The 10,445-nt window shown below is 46.5% G+C and overlaps 1 long non-coding RNA gene across 1 annotated transcript in view; it reads left to right on the top strand.

Annotated features, from left to right (window-relative positions):
• Window positions 1-473: 473 nt before the first annotated feature.
• LOC146805525 (uncharacterized) overlaps window positions 474-10,445 on the top strand; it is a 36,841-nt gene continuing 26,869 nt past the window's right edge. Inside the window, exons 1-2 of the long non-coding RNA XR_014967467.1 lie at window positions 474-550; window positions 1,008-1,098. This is a non-coding gene — a long non-coding RNA (uncharacterized LOC146805525). The remainder of the gene's footprint in view (window positions 551-1,007; window positions 1,099-10,445) is intronic.

Genomic DNA, 10,445 nt, shown 5'->3' with positions numbered 1-10,445 from the left:
ACGAATTGTCAACACAATGAATTTACCAACTGTAAAACACGGAATGTAGTGTATGCAATACAATGTCCATGCCCAAAGAACTATATAGGCAAAACCAGCCAAGAGGCAAAACAAAGAATTGTACAGCACCGATCACACATTAAAAATAAAACATTGATGGCCCCCATGGTGAGCCATTTCGTTGAAAAGGCTCACACTGAAAGAGACTTTAAGTGGACCATACTCTGTTCAATTTCACCTAATCCTCGAGGAGGAGATACTGAGAGTTTGCTATTATAAAAAGAGGCGTACCTCATTTTAAAATTTGATACAGTACAGACAGGGCTTTATGAGATGTCCGAGGCAGCAAGGTCGCAGTCATAAGCACCCTCCTTATAGAAACCATTTATTAACACACTTTATTTAGGACTACATTTCCCAGAACACACATGCTGATCAAATAATCCATTTCAGGTTTTGCTTTTCAATGACCATTCATATTCCTGCAGCAGCGCCAGAGACAGGCTTGTTTCCTGCTAAAACGACCGCGTTTACACGTTTAAAACAAACAGTAAGTTAAAACTGCCTGAAATGTCCCCCCTGAGAAGCACGCTAGTTAACAAATTGACCCTGCTCACCGTCATTTTTAAGAATACAGCATTTCAAACGTGCTCATGCTCCGAGAAGTTAAATTCCGGAGCTCGCATTTCTCCGTTTTGAAATAATGAGCCCCTTTTGTTGAAAAAGCCTCCATTAGAGACACGCGCTCATTAAAAAGTCTGCTGCTTAAATTTGAGGATTCACGACAGTTGAAACGTTGGATTACAGTTTAGAAGTCCTCAGACCTTTAAGCACGTAAATGTCATGCTTTTAAAAGCTGCCTGGACACAGATGTATATCCTTTTTACAAAAGACCACCTGATGCTTAGACATAACAGGTTCATTTCAGAAGCAAGTGTCACATATTCAGAGTTAGTCCTTAAGTTATGTTTGACGGTGCAATAAGCATTGGTATTTTTTTTAAACAGGCATTCTAACTATGTATCGGAATTGATTCGTTGAACTGATGCAGCGACCGTTGGCTTCCATTGGCACATTTAAGAACCGCAATTAACGCAGGCAAGTTTTTTTTAGTACAAATAACAAATAAGTACGCTTCCTTCTACATTAAACACATCATTTATGAACAGTCCTCTTCCTCCACAGGCCTTACTAATTAATCTTGTACCAACAATTTCTGAATACTACCGAGCAACCTGCAGCCGCCACAAAAGGTGCTAAGCGTATCATTGGGGATTTATCACACCACTAATAGGTTGATAGGTGTTAGGAACCCACACCTTGTGTTTTTTCTGATTTCCCTCCATAGACACCACCATGTCCAAGTCCTGATGAAAACCCCTTAATGGTGACGGGGTTGGAAACGCGTTGATGACAGTGTCTGGGAAAAGCTAACCTCGAGGGCTTAGGGAGAAGGTTCAATTAATTTCCCTCCCATGTTACCCTAAACTTGATCAAAAGGATCCCCAGAGCTGTGCATATAGGCAGGAGAATTTATAGTGGTTTGTACATTTGGACTTGCTACTCCGCCTGATTGCTATTTTTGATTTATGTACTGGTGCTTTGACTACCTTATTTTTGTTTCCTCAACTGCACAAAAAATTGCTGATGTATTATACACATTTGTATAAAATGGTCTACATATATTATTTGTCTATGTAATTCATATGTTGAAAAATGTTATCAGTGTATATTGTCCTTAATGTTTGACATGACTTGAATGTCAATAATCTCATAAAATCTTTCAAAAAATTGTGAAATAAATCACACGAGCCTCTGAATTGATTCCACTGGCTCAGTTGTGAATAAGTTCTAACTAAAGCTACTGGATATTCATGCAAAAATATAAAAATATAATTTAATTTCACTGCAGTAACGGGTGCTATGCAGAAATACTCACATTTAACTGCAGTGTGCAAAGTATTACGGGACATGTACTTACTACTAGGCACGTGAAAATGAATTTAAATAAGCACTCATGGCCTGTGGAGTTGACTCACCTGTGATCAAGGCAGTTAGGACCTTGTTTCTATTAAAAATGCATTTTTTTCTTTTTCCCAATATCTTTGGCGCTGTTTGACAAATCTTTGCAACATTTTCAAAACTAATGGCCACTCACTAACTTCAGATGATGTGTTGAAAATTTCGGGGTGATTTGTCAAGCGGGGGCTAAGAAAAGGTGGGATCCCAAAACACATTCTCTCCATGTTAATTTCCCTAGGAAACTTTAGACCCGGCTAAAGCCTGAACTGCTGATCAGAATTACACCAAATTTGGCAAAATGGTCGCTCTTGGTTCAGTAAGCACTCTTTTTGTTAAATGGTGTAAATCCGTTCAGTAGTTCCTGAGAAATGTAAATATTTCTCAGATATACAACTGGGGACGCGGAGGATCCGCGAACCCTCCCAATCACAAGAAAAAAGGTAACAAAACATGAAAAAAAAAAAAAAAAAAAAGGGGTCAGGGTAGAAACACACTGATCCCCTAGGCCTGCTCAGGGGGTCCCCAAGGGCCAAATAAAGCATTATTTTAATTTTTGGGCAGGATTCGCGGTGGATCCGCGAGTCCGGCCACATTTCTTTTAAAACATGATGTGCTCTTTGTTTCCTTTAAGCCCCTGGGTGGGCCAGGTCCCGGGGGCAATGAAAAAATGTGATGGTCCCCCCGGGGACTGCCACCCACAGGGGCTTATAGATTGAATGGGGAGGCTAAGTGGACCCCCGGCTGCCCCGGGGAACGCCACCTACACAGGGCATTTTTTAATATAGAAAGTGCGTGGGGGCTCCCGCTCCCCACGCTGCCCCAGGGTCTGCCACTTCTCCAGGGTTAATAATCTTAAATTCATGAGTGCCACCTCAATGAGGCCAAATTCATAAAGATGCGTGGGGGGACTCCAGCCCCCCCCCCCACACAGCCCTGGGCCTAAAACACTGTTAGAGGGTGGCCACATGGACCCCTTTGGGGCTGTAAATGGCCCTGCGGACCACCACCCCCCAGGGCCAGCTCCAGCAATGTCATGGGTACTCACCCCCATGACATTGCAGTTTGCTATGGCTTGGCGGGAGCACCGCTCCCGCCAAGCCATAGCAAGCTCAGGTCCGCCTCATGGAAGCGAGGGCAGGAAAAATGCTCTTGCTTCCATGAAGTGGTTCCAAATTGCTTTTGGGCAGAGCCAATGCCCAAAAGCAATGTGGCTCCCCTGCATTGTCAATGATGTGGCCATGCCCCCGAAGATGTTGTCCCGGGGCAATATTGGCCCAGGTATGGTGGTCACTCAGCCCCCCCAGGCCACCCAACTCAAAAGCATAAGGCCTGGCCCCAGGGGATGGGGTCCCTGTGCCGAAATTAGCCTGAGGAGGGGGGCCAAGCACCCCCCTAAAACCCCCCCACAAATTAATACAGGGCAGGCCCCAGGGGATAGCGCTCCCGGGGCCAAAACTGGCCCAGGAAAAGGGAGCCACATGGCCCCCATTCCTAAAAAAAAAAAAAAATGCTGGGCCCCTGGGGATGGAGTCCCCAGGGCCGAAATTGGCCTCTGGAGGGGGGACAGCGGCCCTCCTCCCTTTTTATAACTATTGAAAATAAAAAATATTTAAGGCCCAAGGGGATGGGGTCTCCGGGGCCCAAAAAGGTAAAGGGAAGGGGAGCCACACAGCCCCCCTTTCTAAAATTACAAAAGAAATCGGAAGCCGGCAACTCCGCCCCCTTTCTCCACGACTTTGCAAACGCACCTCCTGGTGCACTCTTGGTTGGGGGATGAAGTCCCCTTTGCTGTTGAGGGTTGTTTTCGGTCAACTAGCCCACCTATAACCTCCAGAAAGACCCACACAATGGGATTGATCGGAGGTGGTCAGAGGCCATGCCCCTTTTTTCACCACACTGCAAAGGCGCCTCTCAGTGCATTGCTGGTGGGGTGATAGGGTCTCCTTTCTTCCTGAGGGCCTCAGGAGTAAAGTAGACTTCATCCTCCAAGCAGCAGTGTGCCAGAAGGCGCTTTTGCATAGTGGTGGAGAAAGAGGGCGTGGCCTCTTGCCACTTCTCAGCAATCTAGCTGTGCAGGGCTTGCTAGAGGTAACAGGTAGGCTAGTTGGCCCCTAAGGACCCCTAGCAGTGAAGGGGACTTCATCCCCCAACCAAGAGCGTGCCAGGAGGCGTGTTTGCAGACTGGTGGAGAAAGGGGGCATGGCCTGCTATCAGAACTCAGCAATCCTCATGTGTGGGACTTACTGGAGGTAACAGGAGAGGTAGGTGTCCCACAGGGATGTCCTTGGGGCCAACTACCCCTCTTGTTACCTCCAGTAAGTCCCACACAGTGGGATTGCTATGAGATCTTTGTAGGCCCTACCCCCCTTTCTCCACCACTCTGCAAACGCACCTCCTGGCATCCTAGTGGTTGGAAGATAAAGTACACTTTACTTCTGAGGGACCTTGCGGACCAAGAAGGCCTCCTGGTACCTCCTGTGAGTATTTCACAACGGAATTCAAGAGAGCTGGCCAAGGGCCCAGCCCCCTTTCTCCACCACTCTGCAAATGTGACTACTACTTAGTAAAACCTTAGAAATTCACTGAAAAAAACACAAGTTTCAGGGACGTTATAAATGAAATTAGCATAAAAAAGTTCGAAATTCACGGAAAAAATTATAGGTTACAGGAACGATATAGTTAGGCTGACGTTTCACTTGTACAAAACCTGTGAAATTCAGACGTTATAGTTAGCTGAGCTAACAATAACTTGCGCCCCCGCAATGCACTGCTGATGATGATGTCACATATTACATCACTTATGACATGGTCAGTGACATCACTGAGGACATCTCAAATTACATCACTGACATCATCCAGTGACTGTGAGTGTTTCTAAAAAGTTTAGGATATATATATATCTACCTGTGGCACCGGTCCCCCTCGTTTCATGACAAGTCCACAAGTGCAGGACTTGAGAATCCGCCATCCACGGCGGCGGGACTGCTCCGCGGCTGGACAGGCCGCTTAACATAAACACCAAGAGTTGCCCCACTGAAGCAGTCACACACGAGGGGGCATATCCATACTGCTGCCACAGGCGGTAGCAACACAGCGCTTCTGCCACGCTTCCTCTTTTGGAGCCATGTTAGCGGCCTGTCCAGCTGCGGAGCAGTCCCGCCGCCGTGGATGTGAAGTACTGGGTATTTTAGTCCCAGCGGTGCAGGGGCACACACCCTATGACTTCTGGGTTCACCCTGTTCCAGACCTACAGAAACACAGAGTCTTCTGGGTGAAGTCAAAGATCGTTTATTGGCTGCAGACCAATTACAGGTATCCTAGAAGTACAACAGCGTGTATGTTCTCAGGAGACTGCTGAAAATCATAGAAACGGACTTCATCTTAAATACGCTTTTCCCTGCCTCAAGCATACATTCCTAGGTTTTATGATACGGTAATAAACAAGTGTACATTACAAAGAAAAGGCAGAGTCATGATGACCATCCCACATTCCAGTTCGGCCAGCCCACAATGATTTACACAGTAAGGTTCAGATCCCACATTTGATATCAATAGGCCCCAATAAAACACGGGCAGCTCCTGTTTTGGGAAACAAGTCATAAAGCAAGAACAGTCAGGTGTGAAAGAGATTAGCCGGAGGCTCGTGTAGAATGAAAGGGTTTTATGATGGGTTAAACCCTGATGCTAATCACAGGTGGACGGAGGAAGGGGAGCTAGTGAGACCAGTTTGACCTGGGGCAGCAGAGCCAGCTGCCCAGGTCACAGAGAAGTCACGGGAAAGCACATGTACTGTAAGGCCCGTATCTGCTCCATTATAGCCTATGTGAGGGCAATCACAAGATGGCCACTGCCTCCAAAATGGAACCCGCGTAGTGAAGCAGAATAACGTGTAAACAGTGCATTCATAGCTAGAACGATATATAAAGCACTCGTACATACCGCATTAATCATTTGCGGTTCGCCAATACCAGGATAGACAGGGGTAGGGCCCTGTCCCCTACGCGGTCACAGAGATTAAAGTACGACAGACCCTCCTTTTGCCCTTACATAGGCAATCACTATACTCATCTTAATCCGAGTCTAGGTCAATGTTCACAAAGTCATGGAGATGTTGCTGTAGCATCATCCTATTACTTAGCTCGTCCCTCGATACAGGTTTCCTTACACATAAGGTAGCACAGAGGCCACATATCGCAGGAGCACACTGTATGCACAGACAGAACAGGAAAAGAATGGCTAAGATCATTCCAATGACCATCAGAACTTTCCAACCCCAGGCAGATATCAATTCCCAGAACCACCCCACCAGTGACCAATCTCCTTTATCCACGTGTATGGATTCAGATATTTTATGGAGTTTGGAGATGGCTTGATAGACTGTTGGAGCGTTATCTGGTATGAAAATGCAGCAACTAGATTGGATAACCTTACATACCCCACCGCGGTCTGCAAGAATAACGTCTAGAACCATGCGGTTCTGCAAAGTCATAAGGCGATCCGCTTGGAGCTCAGCTGTCAGATTACCAAGGGCACCAGCCGTTACATTTACAGTGGATTCAACCACACGTGTCAGTTGTCTCAGGTTCCTACTATTCACCATAGGTCCCCAAAACGGCAGGAAACCCAAAAAGAAGTCTCTCGCTTCTTGACCGGCAGTATCCTCCTTACTAATCACACCTCTCACAACTCTGGTCTTGTGATAATCAGAGGCAGCAGTAAAGGTAGGCGGTAGCAAGTTCGCAATATAACATGTGCCCGAGAAATCAGGGGGCAACCATGTATATGCTCGGTCATTGCAGATGAAATATGTGCCCTTGGCAGCCAAAAATGCAGGGGAAAACTGTGACAGGAAGGTGTATGTTTCAGTACAGTCACTTCTTCCCAGTTGAGCTCTAGGATTCTGACCATTACCCTGTAAGCAGAACCGACCTATGTGGGGTACGACCCAGATTGGAGATGAGATTTTTCGCTGTCTTTCACCCAGACTAATACTATACCCCGTCGCGTTCCATCCTACATAAGGTCTCAATTCTTCTTTGGGAATGGATGAGTATGCATCAATATCTCTACTCATATCGGCAACTCCTTTCATCAAAGCCTTATTATTGGTGATAGGTCTGATGGAACGCGGTTGGCGAGGGGAGTACGTATCTAGAGCATAGAGAAACATGGTCTGGAATGCCCATGACGATCCATTGTAACTAAAGGGCAGCACCAAATAGGGAATACCCTTGTTAATGGTATGTGGCATTAACCCACACACCCAGCAATTGGTCGTATTCATTACTAGTTGGTGCTGGTGCAAAAGCTGGATAAACGAGTTATTTACAAATTCTGATCGTCTGGTTTGTTCATGTTCAGGCAGAGGGTGAAAAGAGTGAGAGGAGGCAGTAGAAAGAGGTATAGGCTGTACAGTGGGCGCAATGGTCTTTTGAGAAGAGAAAAACACAAATCCTACAATGAACATTATTATACTACACAGCGTAAATAGGCACAGAAATACAAAACATTTACTTTTTACAATTCTACACATCCTTGCTTTAGAGTTTATGTCCTCAACGGGTCTCTCCATCTTAAAAAACTCCATCCTCTAAGCGGGCCGCTCGCGGCGGATGAGTTTCTTCTGCTAAGGAGTACGCCTGTCAGTCCAGGTAAAAGCCCTAGACCAACCAGAACCGTTGACCTAACGTCTTCGGCCTGTACCCCAAAGTCTTGACACCGCGACCCTGCGGCTGAACCTGGATGGTGGTTCGAAAAACAAAAATCAAGAAAGTCCTTCAGATGGGAGAGCCAAAAATGTCAAAAAGGCAATAGTAAAGAAATCTTTATTTGTCCATGGGCCTTGGTCTCAAATTATAGCGGAGACGGCCAGGTGCTGTTTGGTCTTGGAACAAAAGTTCAGGCTCAGTGGTGTCCAGTCGATTTGATGGTGGCACAGCTTCTTGCAGAATATTGTCACTCTCTTGGTCTGAAACTGTGCCTCTTATGCGTGCGTCACTGAATGGTACAAAACGAGGTACAATGTCTGCCTCAGAGTCAGCGATACCCTCCTGGACCCACCGGTCATATGGCAAAGGCAAGGGGACTACTTTGCAGTGGGTGCCATGGATCCAGTGTTTCTTCCCCTTCACTCGCACCGCTGATCTCGTTGATAAAAGCACAAGGTGAGGGCCGATCCAGCAAGGCTCGTCGTTGCTCTTGCGCTGGAAATTTCGGACCAGGACCCACGAGCCAGGGTTGATAGGGTGTCCAGGAGGTTCAGAAGCTTGGGGAAGAGTATCATGTACCTGTTGGTGCAAAACACGCAGTTTAACAGTCAAATCATACAGGTAATCGAGTAGTACTGGATGCTCAATCTCACTAAATTTCGTAGGCCTCGGTACACCCCATACGTTGGCCGGGCGGCCAAAAACCACTTCGTAAGGACTAAGTCCCACTCGTGAGTGTATGGTTATTCTGGTGGACAGGAGTGCTAAAGGCAGAGCATCAGGCCATTTAAGACCGGTGCTCGCCTGAATTTTGGCCAGCTTGAGCTTTAAGGCTCCATTGTAGCGCTCTACTAGTCCAGCTGATTGGGGGTGATTTGCAGCGTGGAACTTTTGCTTTATGCCTAAACCTTCACATACATTCTTCATCACTTTACCCACGAACTCACTTCCATTATCACACCACACCATTCTTGGCATTCCAAACCTAGGGAAAAATTCTTTCACAAGGGCTTTGGCTGTGGATAGGGCAGTGTTATCTTTCAGAGGATAAGCCTCTATCCATTTTGAGAAAGCACAAACAACCACCAGTACATATTTCAGGTTGTTGCATCTTTCCATGTGAATAAAGTCCAGCTGCAAAACTTCGAATGGACATGATGGGGGTGCAAAGTGACCAGCTGGAGTTGGGGTTCCCCTACCAGGGTTGTATTTCAAGCATACCACGCAATTCTTGACCACATTCTCTGCACACTTGGGAATTCCAGCATTCTGCCATACTGGAGCCAACAACTTACAAATTCCTTTCGTACTGATATGTGCCATTCCATGTGCCATAGTAACCACTGGGAGCACATATGCGTCAGGTAGCAACCATCGCCTATGTTCTGTCAGATCAATCCAACAACCATTCTCATCCAACTTACCCATACTTTCTCTCCACTTGCTTAGCTCTTTCTCTGTGGCCTCAGCTTGAAGCGACTTCACACTCTCTATTGTATTCTCACACATTCCGACATCATCAACCCATCTTGCGGGGCCTGCAACATACATTCTAGTCTTCACATTCTGTGCTGTTTCTTTCGCGGTCTCATCAGCAAACGCATTCCCACGTCCAACATCATCTGTAACTTTCCTGTGCGCACTGCATTTCATGATCGCAACTTGCAACGGTAGGGTCAGTGACTCAAGGAGATCATTCACCAACTTGCCATTCTGAATTTTAGCTCCATGCGACGTCAGAAACCCACGCTCTTTCCACAGTCGCTCAAAATTATGAGCCACGCCAAAGGCGTACTGGCTATCTGTGTAAATATTCACTCTCATTCCTTCAGACAACACGCACGCTCTCGTGAGGGCGATTAATTCTGCTGCTTGGGCCGAATTATGTGGCACTCGTGCAGTTTCCACGACCGTGTGTAAAGTCGTGATAGCATATGCAGCAGTCGTGTCACCATTAGGGAGCTTGAAACATGAACCATCCACCCATAAAGTGCCATCACACTCAGTCAGGGGAGTATCTTTTAGATCTACTCTCCCTTTCGTCTCTTCCTCTGTTCTGAACAGACAGTCATGTTGCTCAATCTCATCTGAGTCTGCTGGAATTGGCAATAACGTAGCTGGATTCAGCGTATTGCATCTCTTTATGTGTATGTGATTTGCTAACAGTGTAAGCTCATAGCCTGATAATCGCGCACTAGTCAAGTGTTGTGTCTTGGTCCTATTTAATAATGTGTCTACAGCATGTGGAACCATAACGATCAATGTGTTGTCCATTACCAACCCAGCAGATTGTCGGATAGACATCGCTGCAGCAGCTGTCGCTCTCAGACAGCTTGGCAATGCCCTCGCTACAGGGTCCAAGGTGGATGAAAAATATGCGCATGGGCGCGGTCTGTCGCCAAAGGGCTGTGTTAACACTGACAACGCACATCCATCTTTCTCGTGAACATACAACGTAAAAGGTTTGCTGTAGTCAGGAGTACCCAACACAGGAGCTGAGCACAATGCATTGCGCAATTCCACAAAACTTTTCTGGCACTCCTCAGACCATGGGAAAGGATTCGGTGTGTCTTTGCATGTTAAGGCTAACAAAGGTTTTGCCAACAAGGAAAAACTAGGAATCCAATGCCTACAGTATGAGGTAATGCCCAAGAAAGCACGTACTTCTCTCTGTGTTCTTGGCACACTCAACTGTGCAATGGCTTGAATTCTTTC

Source organism: Triturus cristatus, chromosome 8 (genome assembly GCF_964204655.1).
Source record: "Triturus cristatus chromosome 8, aTriCri1.1, whole genome shotgun sequence".
NCBI classification, from domain to species: Eukaryota; Metazoa; Chordata; class Amphibia; order Caudata; family Salamandridae; genus Triturus; species Triturus cristatus.
Note: the sequence above shows the minus strand (reverse complement) of the source record. Positions and strands in the feature narration are given on the sequence as shown.